Source organism: Neophocaena asiaeorientalis, unplaced genomic scaffold (assembly GCF_003031525.2).
Source record: "Neophocaena asiaeorientalis asiaeorientalis breed wild unplaced genomic scaffold, Neophocaena_asiaeorientalis_V1.1 scaffold517, whole genome shotgun sequence".
Taxonomy (NCBI): domain Eukaryota; kingdom Metazoa; phylum Chordata; class Mammalia; order Artiodactyla; family Phocoenidae; genus Neophocaena; species Neophocaena asiaeorientalis.
The window spans coordinates 838,415-857,688 of NW_020172724.1; the positions used below are offsets into that span (position 1 = coordinate 838,415).

General features: G+C 46.8%; 1 pseudogene; it reads left to right on the top strand.

Annotated features, from left to right (window-relative positions):
- The first annotated feature begins 12,358 nt into the window (after positions 1–12,358).
- The window catches only part of LOC112396501 (E3 ubiquitin-protein ligase RBBP6-like), a 74,841-nt pseudogene continuing 67,925 nt past the window's right edge, over positions 12,359–19,274 (top strand).

The window sequence follows — 19,274 nt, forward strand, 5'->3', positions numbered from 1 at the left end:
AGAGGCAAATGTCAATAGATAAAAGGAAAGCAAGATCAGCTAGGGCTGTCAAGAACTCCTGGTAAATGAATAATAAGAGAGAATATAAAATTAGTTATTTTAAATTATTAAAGGTATAAATGGTACAGATGAACTTATGTGAAAAGCAGAAATAGAGACACAGACGTAGAGAACAAATGTATGGATACCAAGGGAGGAAGTGGTGGTGGAATGAATTGGGAGATTGGGATTGACATATATACACGACTATGTATAAAATAGATAACTAATGAGAATCTACTGTATAGCACAGGGAAATCTACTCTATGCTCCATGGTGCGACCTAAATGGGAAGGAAATCCAAAAACGAGCGGATATATGTATACGTATAGCTGATTCAGTTTGTTGTACAGCAGAAACTAACACAACATTGTAAAGCAACAATACTCCGATAAAAATTAATTTTTAAAATTATTAAAGGTATAAAAGAAGGAAATAGAAAAACTGAAAAAATGCAATGGAACCAAAAACAAGCAGATTTGGAAAAGAATTTATGGAAAAAAAATTTAATAGCCCCTGAAATGTTAAAACTCAGGGATTAGGATAAATAGCAAATTAGACTCGGTTGGACTGTAAGAATTAGGCAAATGAAAATAGACCTGAGAAACACACCCAGAATGCAGTACACAAAAAGAAAAAGATAGAAATAAGAGCACTGACTTGGCGGGCAGAGCAGATAGAAGGAGAATGTCTATCATATGGTATCTAGTGAGAGTTCCAGAAAACAATCATGGAGAATAAGGAGAGATAATATTCAAAGAGATAATGGCTGAGAACTGATGAAAAACAAGACTTCATAAATTCAGGAAGCACAAGTTCTGGTCAGGATAAATAAAAAACCAAACCCTATAGATGCTTTGTAGAGAAACCATAATTCACCCAAGTCAAAGAGTAAAATACGAAAATCAACGAGAGAGAAAAGAGAAATTACCTATGGAGGAATGACACTTGGCAGACTTCTCAACAGCAAAACTGAACCCAGGGACCGCAGAACAGTATCTTCAAAGGACTGAATGAAAATAACCGTCAACCTAGAACACTATGCACAACTACAGTGTGACTCAACCGTGAGGCTGAAATAAGATGTTTTTAGACAAATGAAAACCGAAAGCATCCGTCACCAACAGACTCTCCCTGAAAGAATTTCTGAAGGATGAACTTCAGGGGGGGCAAGAAACGGAACACAGAAGGGAGGAAAGAAGAAGAAATGCTGATGAGCAGAGATATGGACTCCCACATGGGTAACAGTCGGCACACACTAATTTCTAAAACAACCACAGCAATATTAATGACTGATTTGGGCAGGACCAAACACGATGGAACCAAAATACCAGACCCAGTACCATGTTAGAGAGTGTGCAGCAGGGTGGACCATATCAGGATACTTAGATTTGTCTGTAAGAGGGTTAGAGGTATGAATCAAGTGGAGATTAAGTCAAGTGAACGTGTTAAAATTTTAGGAGTCACCACTGAAAGAATAAAAATGGAATGGATCGCTCCCAAATCAAAGAGGGATGAAAGGCAAATAAAGAAAGCAGAAAAGGGGGTGGGGGGAGCAGCATAAGGTAAGATAAACAGAAATAATCAAAGAAAATGATAGAATGTATTCAAACAGATCTGAAATTTCAGTAAGTGTCAATAGATTCAACCCACCAATTAAAAGAAACAATCACCTGAGTGGGTTTAAATTCTTCAGGAATGTGCTATTTCCCAGAAACACATCTATAATTTGAAGATCCAGAAAAGCTGAAAGTAAAGGACTGGAGGAAGTTGCAGCAGACAAATTCTAACCAAAAGAATGCAGTTTGGCTGTTTTATTATCAGGCAAAATAGACTTTAAGATAAGAATAAGTAGAACTGACATAAGTGTCTCAGGGGGTAAAGAGGGGCAGCCATTGCAAGCAGAGAACACATTGTGAGCAAAGACACAAAAGAAGGGTGTACCTAACACATTTCAGGAGCTCAAATTCAAACATGGGGTAAATAGAGATCTTTCTTAATTGTAACATTATTTTTTTATTTTTTATTTTTTTGCGGTACGTGGGCCTCTCGCCGTCGCGGCCTCTCCCGTCGCAGAGCACAGGCTCCGGACGCACAGGCTCAGCGGCCATGGCTCGCGGGCCCAGCCGCTCTGCGGCACGCGGGATCCTCCCAGACCAGGGCACGAACCCGCGTCCCCCGCATCGACAGGTGGACTCCCAACCACTGCGCCACCAGGGAAGCCCCTGTTATTTTTTTAAATGTATATTTTTAGTATCTAGATGCCAGGCACCTTGTTAACTATTCTATATATATTATTTCTATTTCTTTGATAAACCTCACAATGTAGGTACTTTGTTACAGAAAACCACCTCAATTTAAATCAGTCTAAGTGGAAAGTAAGGACCGAGACGGAGCTCCCACTGGAAAAAAAAACCCATGGCTAAGTTTGAGTCACAGCCCCACTCCCAGCCCACGAGTGAGCTCAGGAGGACAGGCCACTGTGATGTGACAGCATCGGTCAAGTGTCTACCTAGCCTGGGACGTGGGGTACTACAATCACGACCCCCCAGTTAAAACCTCATGACCGATGTAGGGAAGGGGCATTTCTCTGATAGAAGGGGACTGACACAAGGATGGGTTCTACAAGACTAGATGTTATTATCATCATTTTACAAATGAAATTCTGAGACTCAGAGGCGAAGTACTTGTCCAAAGCCCCAAGCTCCCACATGGCAGAGCCAATGGGAAACCGAGCCTTTTTTCCTCTAAAAAAGCTGTACTTTTTCTCCAAGTAATAGACACAGAACTTTGTATACAGCAGGTTCTCTAGATATACATGAGTCGATGCTAAAGAAGCAATCACAAATAACGATAACTAACCACTTTTCTCCCTAGTCACTAAACGTTTTGGAACAAAGAACCTGAAAGCCAACAACCCTACAGCATATGGGCCTTCCCAGTGTCTTCCACAGACACCAGTGAACTTGGCATCATAATTGATCCTCCTGTCTAGAACCCCTTTGCACTGATAATCTATACTGTGCATTTCAGCCCTGAAATCATCTCTCATTGTTTCACAGCTAGTCTGAGTCTAGGGCGTCCCTGTGTCTCCCACGGCCCTCAGCTGAGCCAGTAGTAGGTATTTAGACTGTTAGCTCTAGGTTCTTTGGCTAAAGCAATTACCTGTAACGGTTTTTTTTTTTGGTAACAGTTTTTAACTCATGGATAAATCTGGAAGATTGATGAAAACTATGGGATCCCACCCCCAGGGGGGAAAAAAATCAATGCCCGTTTGCACTTATACACAAAACTTTCAGTGGCTCTGCAGGCCCCCTGAAGTACATTCATGAAGAATGCACTTCATAAATTAAGAGGGCTAAGAACTGCCTTGGCAAGAGTAGAAGAGAACTTTATTACCCCCGAGAAACAGTACTGCATGCTACTTAATAAACTTCAAAAGCATGGGCCAATTCATATGTGACCATCTTAAGTGACCAGGATGTGCTAACCCTCAAGTGAGGGTACACCCCAGAGCCTGCGGTCGGCTACATGGCTCCTTCTCAGCTGAGCGCCTGCTATGTGCCAAGTACTCCGCGGGCCACGGGGGCTACAAACTAGACTAGGGACCCTGTCCTGGATCCCTAGGAGCTCAGACAGATGCGTAAGCAATGGCCACTCTAACACGGTCAAAGCTACCATAGAAACGTGCAGAGGTCCTGTGTGAATACTGGCAGGAATGGGAGGTAAGGGAAGGATTCCTGGGAGAGAAAGTTTCAGTGGAAAGAGGATCAGGTCGCTTCTTCTCTGGGGAAGAGAGAAGCATCCCTGATGGTAGGAACATGAATAAAGACCCACACACAGGTGGAGTGACCTGTGCTGGGAACCCTGAGCAGGCATCGCTAGAGCTGTGGTTCTCAACCAGGGTGATTTCGCCACCCCACTCCCAAGCCCCCACCAGGGACATTTAGCAATGTCTGGAGACATTTGTGGTTGTCACATCTAGTGGGGAGGGGTGTTGTTACTGGTACCTCGTTGGTAGAACCCAGGACAGCTGCTAAACATACCTCAATGCACAGAACAGCCTCCAACAACAAAGAATTATCTGGTCCACGATGCCAATAGTGTTGAGAAGCCTGCCTTGGAGGATGGAGTGTGAACAGGAGAGCGGCCACCTGTGGGAAACCAATATTCCTGTATCTGGGGAGCTGCTGCCATCAGACCTGCCTTCCCTAAAGCAGAGATACAAGACCTGCACCACATCAGCAGAAGAAAAGAGTGGGAGAGGTCTAATCTGGAGAGTGGGAGTGTAAATATATTCTTGGAGCCAGTTTGACATCTGCACTCATACCTCAGTTGTGTTTGTTGAACAAGACTCTGCTGTACCAACAGAAAGTAACCTGGGGGCCATGATGGAGACGATTTGTACGCCCATCCCAGGGAGCAGCAGGTCACCCAGTTTATCCACAGGATTTGCTTTGCCTGGTTAGCCCACAGTGGGACACAAGAAGGAGAATTGGAGCTATTCCCAAGGGCCATCTGGGATCAGACATGATCACCAAGGACTGCGGAATTCCCTCTGCAAACCCGGGAACATTTCCTTCGGGAGAAAGGAGCTCCAGGTGTAACTGTCTCTACAGTGAGTTCCCAACTCTAGGAATACGGAAACACTTTCCTTAAAAGAGCTGTCAGGAAATGCAAATCAAAACCACAATGAGGTATCACCTCACACTGGTCAGAATGGCCACCATCAAAAAGTCTACAAATAATAAATGCTGGAGAGGGTGTGGAGAAAAGGGAACCCTCATTCACTGTTAGTGGGAATGTAAATTGGTGCAGCCACTATGGAAAACAGTATGGAGGTTCCTTAACAAACTAAAAGTAGAGTTACCAGATGATCCAGAGATCCCACTCCTGGGCACAGATCTGGAAAAAGAACCCAAAAACTCGAATTCAAAAAGATACATGCACCCCAATATTCATAGCAGCACCATTTACAAGAGCCAAGACATGGAAGCAACCTAAGTGCCCATCAACAGACAACTGGCTTAAGAAGATGTGGGGTGTATATATATATATGGAATATTATCCATAAAAAAGAATGAAATACTGCCATTTGCAGCAACATGGATGGACCTATAGAATATTATGCTTAGTTAAGTCAGACAGAGAAAGGCAAATACTGTATCACTTATATGTGGAATCTACAAAATAGTACAAATGAATCCATATACAAAACAGAAACAGACTCACAGACATAGAAAATAAACTTATGGTCACCAAAGGGGAAAAGGAGGGGGGAAGGGATAAATTAGGAGTATGGGATTAACAGATTCAAACTACTCTACATAAAATAGATAAGCAACAAGGATTTACTGTATAGCACAGGGAGCTGTATTCAATATCTTGTAATAACCTATCATGGAACATAATCTGAAAAAAAATAACTCAATCACTATGCTGTATACCTGGAATGAGCACAGTCTTGTAAATCAACTATCCTTCAATGTAAAATAAGAGCGGCCAGGAAGCAGGCTGGGAACTCTATGAAAGATCCACAAAACTGCAGAAGGAGCCTCTCACTGAGGTGTTTACTGAAAGTTGCTACAGGAAAGAGAAACTCCTCCCAGCACAGGCCAATGGGAGCGACCACTACCAACTGTCACCAACCAGGGGAGACCTCCGGGCCTCACTAACAGCCCACAGCTGTGCCCGAGAGCGACACAGGAGCCAGTGCCTCAGAAGTTTCTGATGCAACCCCCCACCGAGATGGTCAGACAGTATTGTATCCAATTTCAGGGACTTGTTTATCAGAGTTCTCTCTCCCCATCCAAGCACGGGCCACCCTAGACATCTTTGTAGGAAGTATCATGGGCTTTCAACATACCCATCACTGAGAGGAAAAGCCAGGCCACCACCAACACACTTTACCAGGAAGAGGTCTAGAAACGCCGGTTTAGCCAGGAAGACTTGAACTGTTACCCTGTGCTCGGAGCCTGGGTGGACGAGATGGCCTGAGGGGAGATGATATTCTGAGATACCTTGGCTGACAGTTGTGGCCAAATACAAGACAAAACAAAACAATATTTTTTCTTTTTCCTACCCCAATGCTACGCCCAAACCTGCTAGTCTGGCTGTGGGAAATCAGCTGAGACAAGAAAAAGAGAACACAATAAGGCCATTTATCCTGAAACAAACTGGTCCTTCAGTTTCCACAAGACGTCACATAACTCACCCCTCCAGGGAAGCACTTGCACGTCAGTTGCCTCGCTCTCTGGGCACAGAGCAGCATTAACTTAAAAAATGTATAAACTGTTGTGGCAGACACAGGTCATCAAGCATGGTGCTGGGGAAAGGGTGGTTTGGGGTCCATTTATGGAAACATGCCAGGGATTCGCAGGCTGCAAACTTCCCCGATGGAATCTTTTGAAAAGGTTTCTCCTTCCCTCTGGCAATCCCACCAGCAGCAGACATGTGCCCTGGGAAATGTAGCCTGGAATTTCCATCTGCCAAACACCAGGGCTTTTGCATCTCAACTTACTCTTAACTTAGGGTCCCTTCCGTGAAGTCATTTGAGGATGCAGCCTGCTGCTCTACCGCTGGACCCTATTTTTAAATATCCTGTGATCTAATTTTTTTTACAACCAAATTTTCATTTGACTGTTCGGCCTCCTCTGAGACTATGTAATCACTCAGCCCTATTTGCAGGTTTAAGTGCACTGGCTCTGAGGTTATCTGAACACAGGAAAAGGTTTTGTTGTGCGTATGTGTGCATAATGCCTTCATTGCTAAGTCATTCCTAAATCGTTAACCGCTTTAAAGACGTGTTCCATAAAAACCTGCTTCTGGGCTCCATCCTAGGCGATGGAGCCAGCATGGTCCTGGCTGGATATTTCAGGAAGCTGAGGAGCAACCGCGAAGAACTGTTATGCCTAATCATGGCACCCGTCCGGATACTGTAGGAAAACTGCGACCAAAAATACCTCCTGAAGACAGAATGACTACATGGCCTGGGGCCGACTGGCAGTGTCAAGGTGTTGGGTTTTTCCAAGAATGGCACATAGAAGAAGACTACTAAGGGTTGAGCTTTACTTGGAAAATGGCCCTGTCAATGCCAGGAGAAGCGCTGGCAGTGTGGAAAATAAAGAAAGCTCTCGTGTAAGAAAATCTACCATGGGGCAATGGCATGATGGGAAGTATGGCACAGTCAAGAGCCACATGTGGCAGCAGACAGATCTGGGTTCAAATCCCAGCTCTGCACCTTTCTAGAAGTGTGGCCTTGGACAATTAATCTAATCTAATTAACTCCTCTGATTGCCAGTTTCCCATCTATAAAAATGAAGAACATTGCGTAAGGAACAAAGAAGATCATAAAGTATTTAGCACAGCACCTAGAAATAGTAGCTGTTAAAGCATTATTATCATAATTATTTTCTCATATTAACTTCTTATATCTGTAGAGTGTTTTAGAGTTTGCAAAGGGCCTTCCTAATCATCCTTTTTTTAGGAAAACTAGGTAATTTATTTATGCAATTAAAAATTCAAAACAATATACAAATACACAATGAGAGTCTAGTGCCCACCTGTGTCTGTCTGCCCACTCCCTTCCTCACTGCTGCTCCTTCAGGCAACCACTTTCTTTAGCTTCTTATGTATCCTCCAGTGTTCCTTTGTTTTGTTTTGTCTTTTAAACCCGGGCCTTCGGCAGTGAAAGCGCAGAGCCCCAACCACCGGACCGCTGGGGAATTCCCTCCAGTGTTCCTTTATGCACACACAATATGCATGTATTCAGATATTTTCCCTTCTCTTACACAAAGGTACCATTCTATTTACACTATTCTATTCTTTGATGTTTTTACCTTACGATAAATCTTTACTATGGACAGATCCTACAGCTAAATTGTATTCCATGGTGTGACTCTATCCAAGTTTCTTTAACCAGCCCCTTCTGGGTGGACACGTGGGCTCTTCGCAAGGCCAGCCTTCCATTACTCCCGACACTGCTACAGTGAAGACCCTTGTCCATTGTCATTTTGTACAAGAGCAGGCACGCTCTTAGAATAAATAGAATAAATAGCAATGAGATCAAAGGGCACGAGCATCTGTGATTCTGATCCATGTTGCCAACTGCTCCCCGTCAGGACTGTGCCATTCTGCACCTCCTCCCGCAATGGACAAGACTTTGACAAAGAAACAATCCCTTTGAACACTTTCACTGTCTCTTCTGCTAGCTACCCACCCCATGTCTCCAAATGTTATGACTAGCTGCTGTTTCTGTACTTTTACCATTTTAACCATTGTAAATGTACAATTCAGTGGCATTAAGTACATTCAAAATGTCATGCAACCAACACTACTATCCATCTCCAGAATTCGTTCATCGTCACACACTGAAGCTCTGTACCCATTAAACAATAACTCCCCATTCCTCCTTCCATCCATCCTTATCCTGTCCTGGCACTTATCCATGTAGCATGGTTTGAAGGGAACCAAGCCCCCTGCCAAGCCCCATGAAATACTCCCATTTGCTCTCAGAACCATAACATTCTTTCAGTAATAAGGGAACAGAGATTTTCATCATATTATGAGAAATCAGCTTGGTAGAAAAAAACTGCCCTGGAAGAGGAAACCATAATCTTAAACTTACACATAAACTGGTGCATAACTCATTTCTATGTGCAGCTTGCCATGCAGGTTGGGGTGCAGGATGCTGGAAAGGGGAGTGATGATGGTATATCTCATGGCATGTGCAGCTAAGAGGATCAGAAAGGGAAGGCTGAGGCAAAGGACACATTTATCTGCTCACTCCACTAAGGACAAGGCCTGGTTATCAGACACAGAAGGGTGAATCTAGTTTTGCAACAGGCAAATACTCTGTTTCCTAAGCCCTACACTTCTGTAAGCACCTCCCTACCAGGACCAATCTCTCCCCAGACTCTCCAGCCTTGTCCAGATTCCTTGTTCCAATCTCCAAACCTCTCCAAAACTACAAGCCAGAGGGGTTAGGGGATAGGGAGAGAAAAGGAGGTGACAGTACATAGAAGGGACGCTAACTGAGATCATGCAGGGGAAGTGCTTAGCAGAGGGTCTGGCGCCCAGTACGTGCTCAGTAAATGGTGATGATGATACAGGTGATGAAGACGATGATAATGTAAATAATGGACAAGCTTCCTCCAGTATCAGCTGCTTGAACCATGGCTCAGCTCCTATCTATTGTAGCTGCTAACTTCCTTATTCTGACCTGGAACCTGACCCCCTCCAGCTCCCACCCATGGAGCTTAGTTCTACCTCTTGAGCCACACAAAATCTGACTACCCTTCCAGTTATACACACCACCTACCAGTGGGTTGAAGAGAGTGATGATGGCTCTTTCTGGCATCTCCTCTTCTCCAGTTGGAACGTGCCATCATTCTTCACACATCCTTCATAAAACTTGGTTTCTAGAGCCTCATCGAGTGTTTTGACAGATTGGAACAACGGAGGCAAGGAGAGAGTGGTTCCTGTCCTGTGAAACAGAGATGGAACACAGCTGAGGAACAGGTAGAGCGTGATGGACACAAAGGCTGAGGGAACAGGATGAAAAGTGAGGGACTCCCTGGGTCAGACGTCTCACTCCAGAGTGGAGACCCATGAGGGTACCAACACTGGACTCTTGGCTGGGTCAGCCCTGGACCAGGGCTTGACAGTGTTCCACGGCCGAATCCCCGGAGATTCTGTTATTTAAGTGTGCTACTTCTGAGGTTCACCTCATGTGAGCCCATCTAAGTGGGATATTAGGGAGCCACCCTCTCTATCTTTAGGTGGAGAATTAAGCTGGGGTATGATAACTTTGAATTTCACGTTCCAGGGGCCAAGTCCCACTTTGACCAGAAGAGACCTCTCTCTCTTTCCTGTGATAACCTGTTTGCAGGACGGGACAGAGTATTGGAACAAAGTGCCATAGAGCAGGGAGGAGACACTGAGTACAGCTTTCCTCCTTCCCCTGGAAACCCCTGCAGCCTCCACGGCCTGTGGGCACGTGACAGCACCAGCATTAAGATCTACCAATCAGTAGTGGTTAACAGGTTGGCAGAACCCTGGCGCTGAACTCCAATTAGATTATATGTCTACACACATTTTTTTTTTGTCCCATGTGATTCTGCAGCTCAAATTATCCAAGTATGTGTTCACTACTGCAACTCAGCAGCTTAATTTCCTAAACCTGCATTCATTCCTTCCCATGGAGAAAATCTCCTCCATCCATTATCCTCCCTCCTCACATCACTCTTCTAAAAACCTCCCTAGAGCAAGTGCCCACAAACACCCCCTTCTCTATTAAGCCCAGCAACAATTTCAAGAATGAAGGCAGAAGTGCTCTTTGATACACAGAACACAGCACCAAGAAAGTCCATGGCCACTGGTGTCTCCTCTAAGGGTGTCACCGAACACCTGTGGGCAGAATAGCTATCATCGGCTCCCTGCTTCTCCCAGTTCACTAACCACAGGGTCGTGCAGCCAGTTGCAAGACACCTGGTCGGTGTGAACAGTCCCCATGACATCACCAGCTGGGTTACTTGTGCATGCCAGGACAGATCCAGGTGGCTCGGCATTGGGGCCTGGAGGATTCTCCTACACAGTGTATGGATGTGGAGGTCAAGTTCAGGTTCCGTGGCCCCGGGTGGAGGATAGGTGTTGCTGCACAGAGCCAGCTTTGCCCTCCCCAGGCTGTGACCGTAAGTGCTTCCCAGCAATGTACCATCTTTATTGATTCTGCCTAATTTTTCTCCCCATCCACCTTCTCTTTTCTGTTTTGGATGGTAGTGACTGCCTGAGTTAGGCCTTATGAGTCAATTCCACCTACTTTTGGTCAAACTCCACTCTTGGCTTGGTGATCTTCCAAGACAAATGCAGAAGCCACAGGAGGCTGGAGAGGTGCCCTGGCAGAGTTGCCTAACAGAACTTCAATTAATTTCTCAAGTTGCCATCAGGATCTCCAACATGGGAGCAGAGCTCAGCGTCCAAGCCTGGCGGGTCACCTGGCTGGCGTACTAGGTAGACATTTAGGATATCAGGGCCTCTTTACCTCTGCCTTTCAATACTAGAACCGATTCCTGATTCCAACACTCACACACACACGAGAGGGAAAAAGCTTTTGAATTCCACATACTTCCTAAGTCAAGAGGAAGAATGAAAGGAAGGCGAGAGAGGCAGTGAGGAAAGCAGACACAGAAGCAGAGAGAACATCACTTCAAGTTTGGCTCCGGTCTATCTCTCACACTTAGACCCTTAACTGTGCTCACTCCACACTTCAGACTTACAGCCCTCCTGTTCCCCAGCACCCACGGTGGCTCTAGAATTTTTATATAAGAAGTTGAGAATCTGATTGGAAGAGGAACTAGGGAACTTGTTTTGAGGCCACAGTGGCTTGTTAAGCACAGTATCTTGATGTTGAATAAATACTTCTTGGGGGTGACTCACAGGCATGATCAGGGTATTCCCACTGCCCAGCAATCGCCACTCCAGTTGGTTGAGTCATTCTCTTTCCTCTCAACTCATGATATCCATGCCACGGACTTAGCTTTTCTCCTCTCCCTTCCTTCCCCTTACCCAGAAGAACAATGCACAGACTTTCCCACGCTCAGCTTCTCAATGAGACCCAATTAAACACATTCAATGAATATTGCTTATTTACTTGGCAGCTGGGTATGGTACCTGGATGGATGCCAGGCACTGCCTAACAAGCCCTGAATCTATTCAAGATTTTACAGTTTGCAAAGCTTCCACATTCAGCACCTTCTTCAACTCTCACAACTATTTAGAAGAGAAACGGTCCTTATCCCACCTTAAAGATGAGGACAAAAACAAGCATGCCGACACAAATTTTAGACACAGAGACCCGAACTGAAATTTCACCTCTAATAGCTATTGCTCTGTGTGAGTGGGGACAGCTGTGAGTCTCAGTTTTCCCATCTATAAAATGGGACTGTAACTACCCCCCCTTGTAAGATTATTGTTAGATCTAGAGACAACATATTTAAGGTGCCTCACAAAGTATGTGGAATGGAGTATAAGCTCTTAAATGGTAACAACTTTAATTTTTTTTGTTTGTTTGTTTTTGCGGTACGCGGGCCTCTTACTGTTGTGGCCTCTCCCGTTGCGGAGCACAGGTTCCGGACGCGCAGGCTCAGCGGCCATGGCTCACGGGCCCAGCCGCTCCGCGGCACGTGGGATCTTCCCGGACCGGGGCGCGAACCCGCGTCCCCTGCATCGGCAGGCGGACTCTCAACCACTGCGCCAGCAGGGAAGCCCTTTTTTTTTTGAAATTCTTTTTTTCTTTTTAATGGTAACAACTTTGATGACAATGAAGATGATGGTGATGGTGGTACTGCGGGTGATGGTGAGTACACTAACCAAGATGTCGGTAGTGGTTTTGTTGTTTATCTATATTTTCTAATTTTTCTACAGACTACTATCATCTATGAAAAAAAAAATGATTCAAGTCCTTTCAAATCCTCCTGCTGAGAGCCTGATTCTTCTACTCTAGGGCATCACGTTAATTCTGAGAAAACCCACTAGGAAGCCAGCAGCTTTGGCAAGGTGCCATCTTAATGCCCGGCCAAGGCCTCATTCCCCTTGCTTGCTCTCACTCACCACATATTCAAGTCCAGGTAATTGTGCCCAGCAGCCACGGGCCCCATGTAATTGCCCCTAAATTGCTCCAGTAGCCTTTCTAGGCGAGAGTTCTTCACAATTAGTCCTCGCATCACCATGTTGAAAGACAAGTGATTATTTGCGGGAATTACTTGTCAGCAAGAAGACTAGGCTCTGATAGGACATAATAGAGGCCGTGTGTTCATTACAATCTCCGAGATGCTATCACATCGTTTCTTAATCCTCAGCTCATTACGCATTCCAGCCTCAGCCCCCTGTCGTTACTGTGAGCTTGTTACACATGCAAAGAAAAGCATCTCATGTGAGGACAGTTTCAGGACTGTGAGGGTGCCTCCGTATGCAGGTGGTCAGCAAGCATCTTCTTAATGAGCTTAATTTTGCCTTGGATCCAGAGAACCACACGTGTATCTTTGAGGGCAAGCACGCCCACACGTACACAGAGGCAGGCATTCTTAGAACATCTTGTGAAAAATATCTAAACACTTCCTGATTACATTCCTTCTACTTCGCCTTCTTTGGGTTTGTTTGTTTTTTTTAAGCAACTAGGAATGATTTCTTGAGATAGGAAACCAAAATTCTCAAACAAGTATTCAGTGTACCAAGTATTCTCAATCAAGTGCCTGACGTAGGCACAGGGGGATAACAGAAAAGGAAAACACACGTCCTCATGGAGTTTGTCATTGAGTTAGAGAGAAATGCTCAGTGCCCACAGAACAAGGAGCAAAAAGAGTGGCAGCAGCAGGAGAGCAGGAGGGTAAAATCATATTCCAAATGTTCCTGGCATTCTGAGAACAGAAAGGAGAGTGCATCGGGGGAGACCTAGGGGAGAAGTAGACATCGGGTTTAGCCTAGAGGAATGGGTCAGGCAGCGGGTAGAAGCAGGGAGGATGGTCTTCTGTGAGCAGAAGGAAAGAGAAGGGATGAGAGAGAGAGAGGAGGACGCGTGTGTAAATCTTGATGAGAAACGCGACAGGTCTCCATGGCGCTAATCTGATGTCCTTGCTCTCTGGGGTAGATTAAAGAGTTGGGGGTAAAACAGACAGGGGTTAGGAAGCTAATGAGGCCCTTGCCCTCAGGAAAGTTTAAGGGGAACTGGCTCCTGCAATCTTGTTTTATAGCTTAGAACCCCATCTTCCAATTTGGCAGGACTCTTCTGTATCAATTTCATCCTTGACGGAGCGTTCTTCATGCTTGCCGAGGGCGTCCATATTTGGGGATCACTTGTTCCGTACAGCTTAAGGAGAGCCAAATCCCTAAGGGCAGTGGCCTCAGATTTCATCCCTCTTTGTTCATCCCATAAGTGTGAGCCTCCACTTTCATTCTGCCCCACCTCCCAAGCCAAGTCATTTTAGGATCTAGCCGCAGGGGGCCAGTGCTGGGTCAGCTCTCAGCGATGGGCAGGAGGCTTACAGGGATTAAGGCGAGGTGGGGGGACACCAGATTTGGTTTCAAAGCAATCTTCACCAGGATATTGGATGGCGTTTAGGGAGCCACTAATGGAGATGGGGGCGGGAGGTGGCCAGCCCTCTGGAAAATAATAACGCCTGAAGATTTTCCATCCTGATAGTGAAATCGAGTCGCCCAACGGCGGGCCACCGCTTGGGATCGCTGCTCTACTTTGCGCGGTTAGAGGGGAGTCAATGACACCAGGAGGCCTTGTACCAGGCCAGGGAAGGAAAAAGCCACCAGCAGCGCTGTCTCCAAGTCAGCACTGGGGCAGGACAAAGGCCTCATGGGATCAGAAGCCAGTCCGGGCCCAGGAAGGGGATGAAAAAGTAGCTAATTACTATTTTGCCAAGGTCGGCATTCAGGGAACGTGGCCTTCAGGATTGCTGACTCAGAAATCACCCTCTAACACAGAGCCTGGGCTTAATCCCTCTCAGCTCTACTTCCTGCCAGACGAAACTGTTTACCCATCCTGCTCGGAGCCTGCTGCAGCCTCCTTTCTGCCTTTCCCCAGGGCCATGCATGCTCCTCCAGTTCGCCTTCCGGACAAACCTCCCTGATTCCGTCCCCTGGTGGGACCCAGCGCTGCCACCGTGGATTTCTCTGTCTGCATTAGCGAACTCAGCAAGGTGCCACGAAAGAGCACGGGCGCTGCAGACCCAGGGCTGGAATTCCAGCTCTGACACTGGTGTGTGTGGGGAACTTGTAACCCTCACTCCCTGAGACTGTTCATGGACATCCTTACAGCTCACTCCTGATTTGCGGCGAGGACTAAGTGAAATGTGATGGAAGTGAGGTGGCCCGCCTCTGGCCGGGCACATAGTAGGCGCTACATTATTTCTCTCTCTTCAGAACATGGGCCCCTGAGAGTAAGAACTGGGTGCACTTCCTCTCTCCTCTGTGCCATCCCAGCGGGGCTAGAACAGGACTGTGTGTGCAGGGTGGGCTGGTGGCCAGCGCCCAGAGGTCTGCATTACCCTCCATAGAACCACCAATCCAACGTAGCATTGCTCTCCGGGCTCCAAGACATGGCAGCTCATCTGGATAATGCGTTGAGAACTGCCCAGGCTGCCACCCCTCTCACCCACCAGCCTCACCACCCCCAGCCCTACCCCACACAAACCTACCCTTTGCTGGCAGGGGCAAAATCAGCAGCAACTTCTGGGGGGGGCACAACTTCCCTCACTCATTCCCTTCTTCCCCCTGTGCTGACAGCTTTTTTAAAAGTCACGTTTCATTATCAAGACGGAAGATCTCCAGAGCTGCTTCCCAAGGGACAGTCAACTAAGCAGCAGAACAGCTCAGTGGAAAGAACCAGAAGGCTATGACAGGATCCTGCTCTGCCATGTATTGGCTGAGCAACCTTGAGCCAGTCGCTTAACTTCTCTGAGCCTCTTTTTCCATATCTGCAAAAAAGAGAATTAAGGAGTGAAAATTGGCAGGGTTTTCAGTGCGAGGATAAAGCAAGATAATGTATATGAAAGGGCTTTGTTACCAGAAAGGGCTGTAAAAAATGGGAGGGGTGGTTGTTCAGAAGGACATTTTTTACAGGAGACAGCCTAAGGCTATCTGCCTTCCACGTACGGATTATGTGCTTCCTATGTGACAGGCAGGGCACGAGGCTGGAGGAAAACAAAGGACCTGTTTCTGCCCTGGAAGAGCCTCCATTCTCATGGAGGAGAGACACAGTGAATATGTCCTATGCCATGGGAGCAGGGCTATGAGGGGTGGAGCAGGTGGGGCTTAGGGAGCTGAGGAGGGTGGGGTTACTGGTGTGTAGGGCGTGGTCAGGGAGGGCCTTTGCAGCAGGACTGCCTGTTCACAGACGCCTCCCACTGCCAAACTCCCTTCCCCTGAGAGAGTCTGATGGCAGCCAAGGGAGGACGAAAGACCCTCTCCTATTGGTTGGCAGATTCTGGCCACCAACATCATTGTTGAACATCATCCCAGAAGTACAAGCCAGTGCACTTAGATAAGGAGAAAAATAAGAGGCACATATATGAGAAAGGAGGAAGCAGATGTAATATGATTTGCAGATGATATGATTATATATCCAATTAAACTGAAAAACTTTAGAAAGAAAAAGAGAATTGAGGGCATCCCTGGTGGCGCAGTGGTTAAGAATCCCCATGCCAATGCAGGGAACACGGGTTTGAGCCCTGGTCCGGGAAGATCCCACATGCCGCAGAGCAGCGAAGCCCGTGCGCCACAACTACTGAGCCTGCGCTCTAGAGCCCGCGAGCCACAACTACTGAAGCCTGCGCACCTAGAGCCTGTGCTCCGCAACAAGAGAAGCCACCGCAATGAGAAGTCCACGCACTGCAACAAAGAGTAGCCCCTGCTCGCTGCAACTAGAGAAAGCCCGCATGCAGCAACGGAAACACAACGCAGCCAAAAATAAAATTAATTAAAAAAAAAAAACCAGCAGTTACCTCTGGGGTTGGGGGTGGAGTGACTGGGATGGGACATGAGGGAACGTTCTGGAGTGATAAGATTCAATGTATGCAAGTTTTAACTCAAAAGAAAAATGACTGTAAACAAATATTAAACTCGGAAGCAGCGCTGTCCAACAGAACATTCTCAGTGAAGGAAATTGTTCTGCGTCTGTGCTGTCGTCAGTCACTGTGGCTACAGAGCTCCTAACATCGGATGACTGAATCAGGTTCTGTGACACAAAGGCTCTCCCAGATCCTCCCAGCCCTGTGGCCGGCAGGGCAGGGAGACCTTCACATCAGAGACAAAGGTGGTTTTGGACAGAATGGGTAAGGGACTCACCCAAGGTCATACAGAGCAGCGAGACGACCAAGGGCAGAAAGTTCTGAATCTCCCCATTCTGAGGTATAGTCTCACTTCCCTCACATCGCAGAGGGAAGAAAAGCCTTAGAGCTGGGGGTAAGGACAGATCTGGAAGATGGAAAAGCTCCGGGAGTCTCCGCAAGATGCCAGAGATGCTGAAGGCCCAACTTAGAGAGGACAAACTTCTTTCTGAAGGGGACAAACTCTGGTCTAACAATGACAATATTCTAGTCCATTCTGACACTTTAAACATGTAAACACGGTTTCACACAGAGAGTCTTTCATTCCATCCTGGCAACTCGCAGGCTCCTTAGTTGTGGCATGCGAACTCTTAGTTGAGGCATGCATGTGGGATCTAGTTCCCTGACCAGGGATCGAACCCGGGCCCCCTGCATTGAGAGCTCAGAGTCTTATCCACTGAGCCACCAGGGAAGTCCCTGTGACACAGCTCTGTAAATGACAAGGCTAGAAACTGGAGTTTGGCTAGGGCCAGAAGCCCAGAGGACAGCAGAGTCCTGACGAATCAGAGCTGAGCTAGAGCTGTCCAGATCCCACAGGAGTGGGAGGATGGAGTCATGAGCAGGCCCTTCTTTCTCACAGCAAGCACCTGAGCTGTGTTCTGCATTTGCCTCTGAGGTGTTTGCCCTTAGAGAGGGATTACCTTTAGCTCATGAATCTCCCACGTTCCTGACATCATCCTACTGGGGTGATGAGTCACTAGGATCACCACCACCATATTTAATGAGCCATCTCCTTTCGCCCAGCAAGCAGCATGCCGACCCCTTCTTTCTGGAGGCTGCGGTCAAGAGGGGAGCTTTACAGGATCAAATTAACATAGGGAAAAGGGACTTCTGGGCTCTCCTATCTTCCCACCAGCCTGTCAGGATGGAAGATGGAAAATTCATCGCTAGTAAACCGTGTGCACACGTGCGTGCGTGCGAGAGAGACAGACAGAGAGAGAGACAGAGAAACAGAGAGAGACAGAAACAGAGAGAGAGAGAGAGAGAAACAGAGACAGAGAGAAACAGAGAGACAAAGAGAGACAGAGAGAGACAGAGAGAGAAACAGAGACAGAGAGACAGAGAGAGAGAACAGAGACAGACAGAGAAACAGAGAGAGACAGAGAGAGAGAAACAGAGAGACACACACACAGAGAGACAGAGAGAGAGAAACAGAGACAGAGACAGAGAGAAACAGAGACAGAGAGAGAGACAGAGACAGAGAGAAAGAGAAACAGAGACAGAGAGACAGAGACAGAGAGAAACAGAGAGAGACAGAGAGAGAGAGAGAGAGAGAAACAGACAGAGAGACAGAGATACAGAGACAGAGAGAAACAGACAGAGAGACAGAGAGAGACAGAGATACAGAGACAGAGAGAAACAGAGACAGAGACAGAGAGAGAGAGAGAAACAGAGAGACAGAGAGACAGAGACAGAGAGAGAAACAGAGACACACAGAGAGAGACACACAGAGAGAGAGAGACAGAGAGAGAGTCTTTACAAAACCTTAAAGGGGCGGGTATTTTTTATTCCTATTTTTTTGAGATGAGAACTGAGTCAGAAGGGACTAAATGACCTACCCATGTCAGCTGTATTAAGTCTTGCTGTGTGCTATTAGCATGCCATCAATTATGGGACATGCCTGGAAAGTTCCCTGAAAGCACCACTTTTAATCAGCAAAGGGTACTGCTGAAGTCACAGCCAGGTGTCTATCTGACAGGGTCCTCCTTGGCTCCATTTTCCTTGGCCCCAGACTCAGGCAATGTCACTGTGCTAGTCCTCTGGAACACCTCCCCCAGTTGATGGATGGCATACTCAGCTCTAGAGAGCAGGCATTATGGAGACCCCCACTGTGCTAAGCACTGGGCCTGGGGCAGGATGGGAGCGGGTGGAGACTGGGGGATATAAAGACACACAGAGGCAGGGGCTGGGTTCCAGAAGGTAATGGGCAGCTAGGAGCTTAGACACCAGGGCTCCAGACTGAGAAGAGTCATGTCCACAACCGGAGAGAACAAGTTGTTGATATTTGGCCTGCAAAGATAATACCTTATAAGTTTAAGTGAGATTCTGTGTCTTAAATATGGTAATAGCCATCGTTATGGAGCAGCTCCTGTTTGCCAGACCCTGTGCTAAGTGCAGTATACAGCACGGCCTCAATTAAGCCTCGTCTGAATTGAAGAGCCTTGTGAAACAGACGCCGCTGTCATCACCGTCTTACACATGAGGAGGCTGATGCCTGCCAGAAAGCCACCCAGCTTGGCTCGTAGGTGGTGGAGCCAGGATTTGAACCCAGGCAGTGCGATTCCAGAGCCTCATGCTGAACTGTCAGTGTAGGTCTCACCCTATAAAAGACTTTTTCCTGAG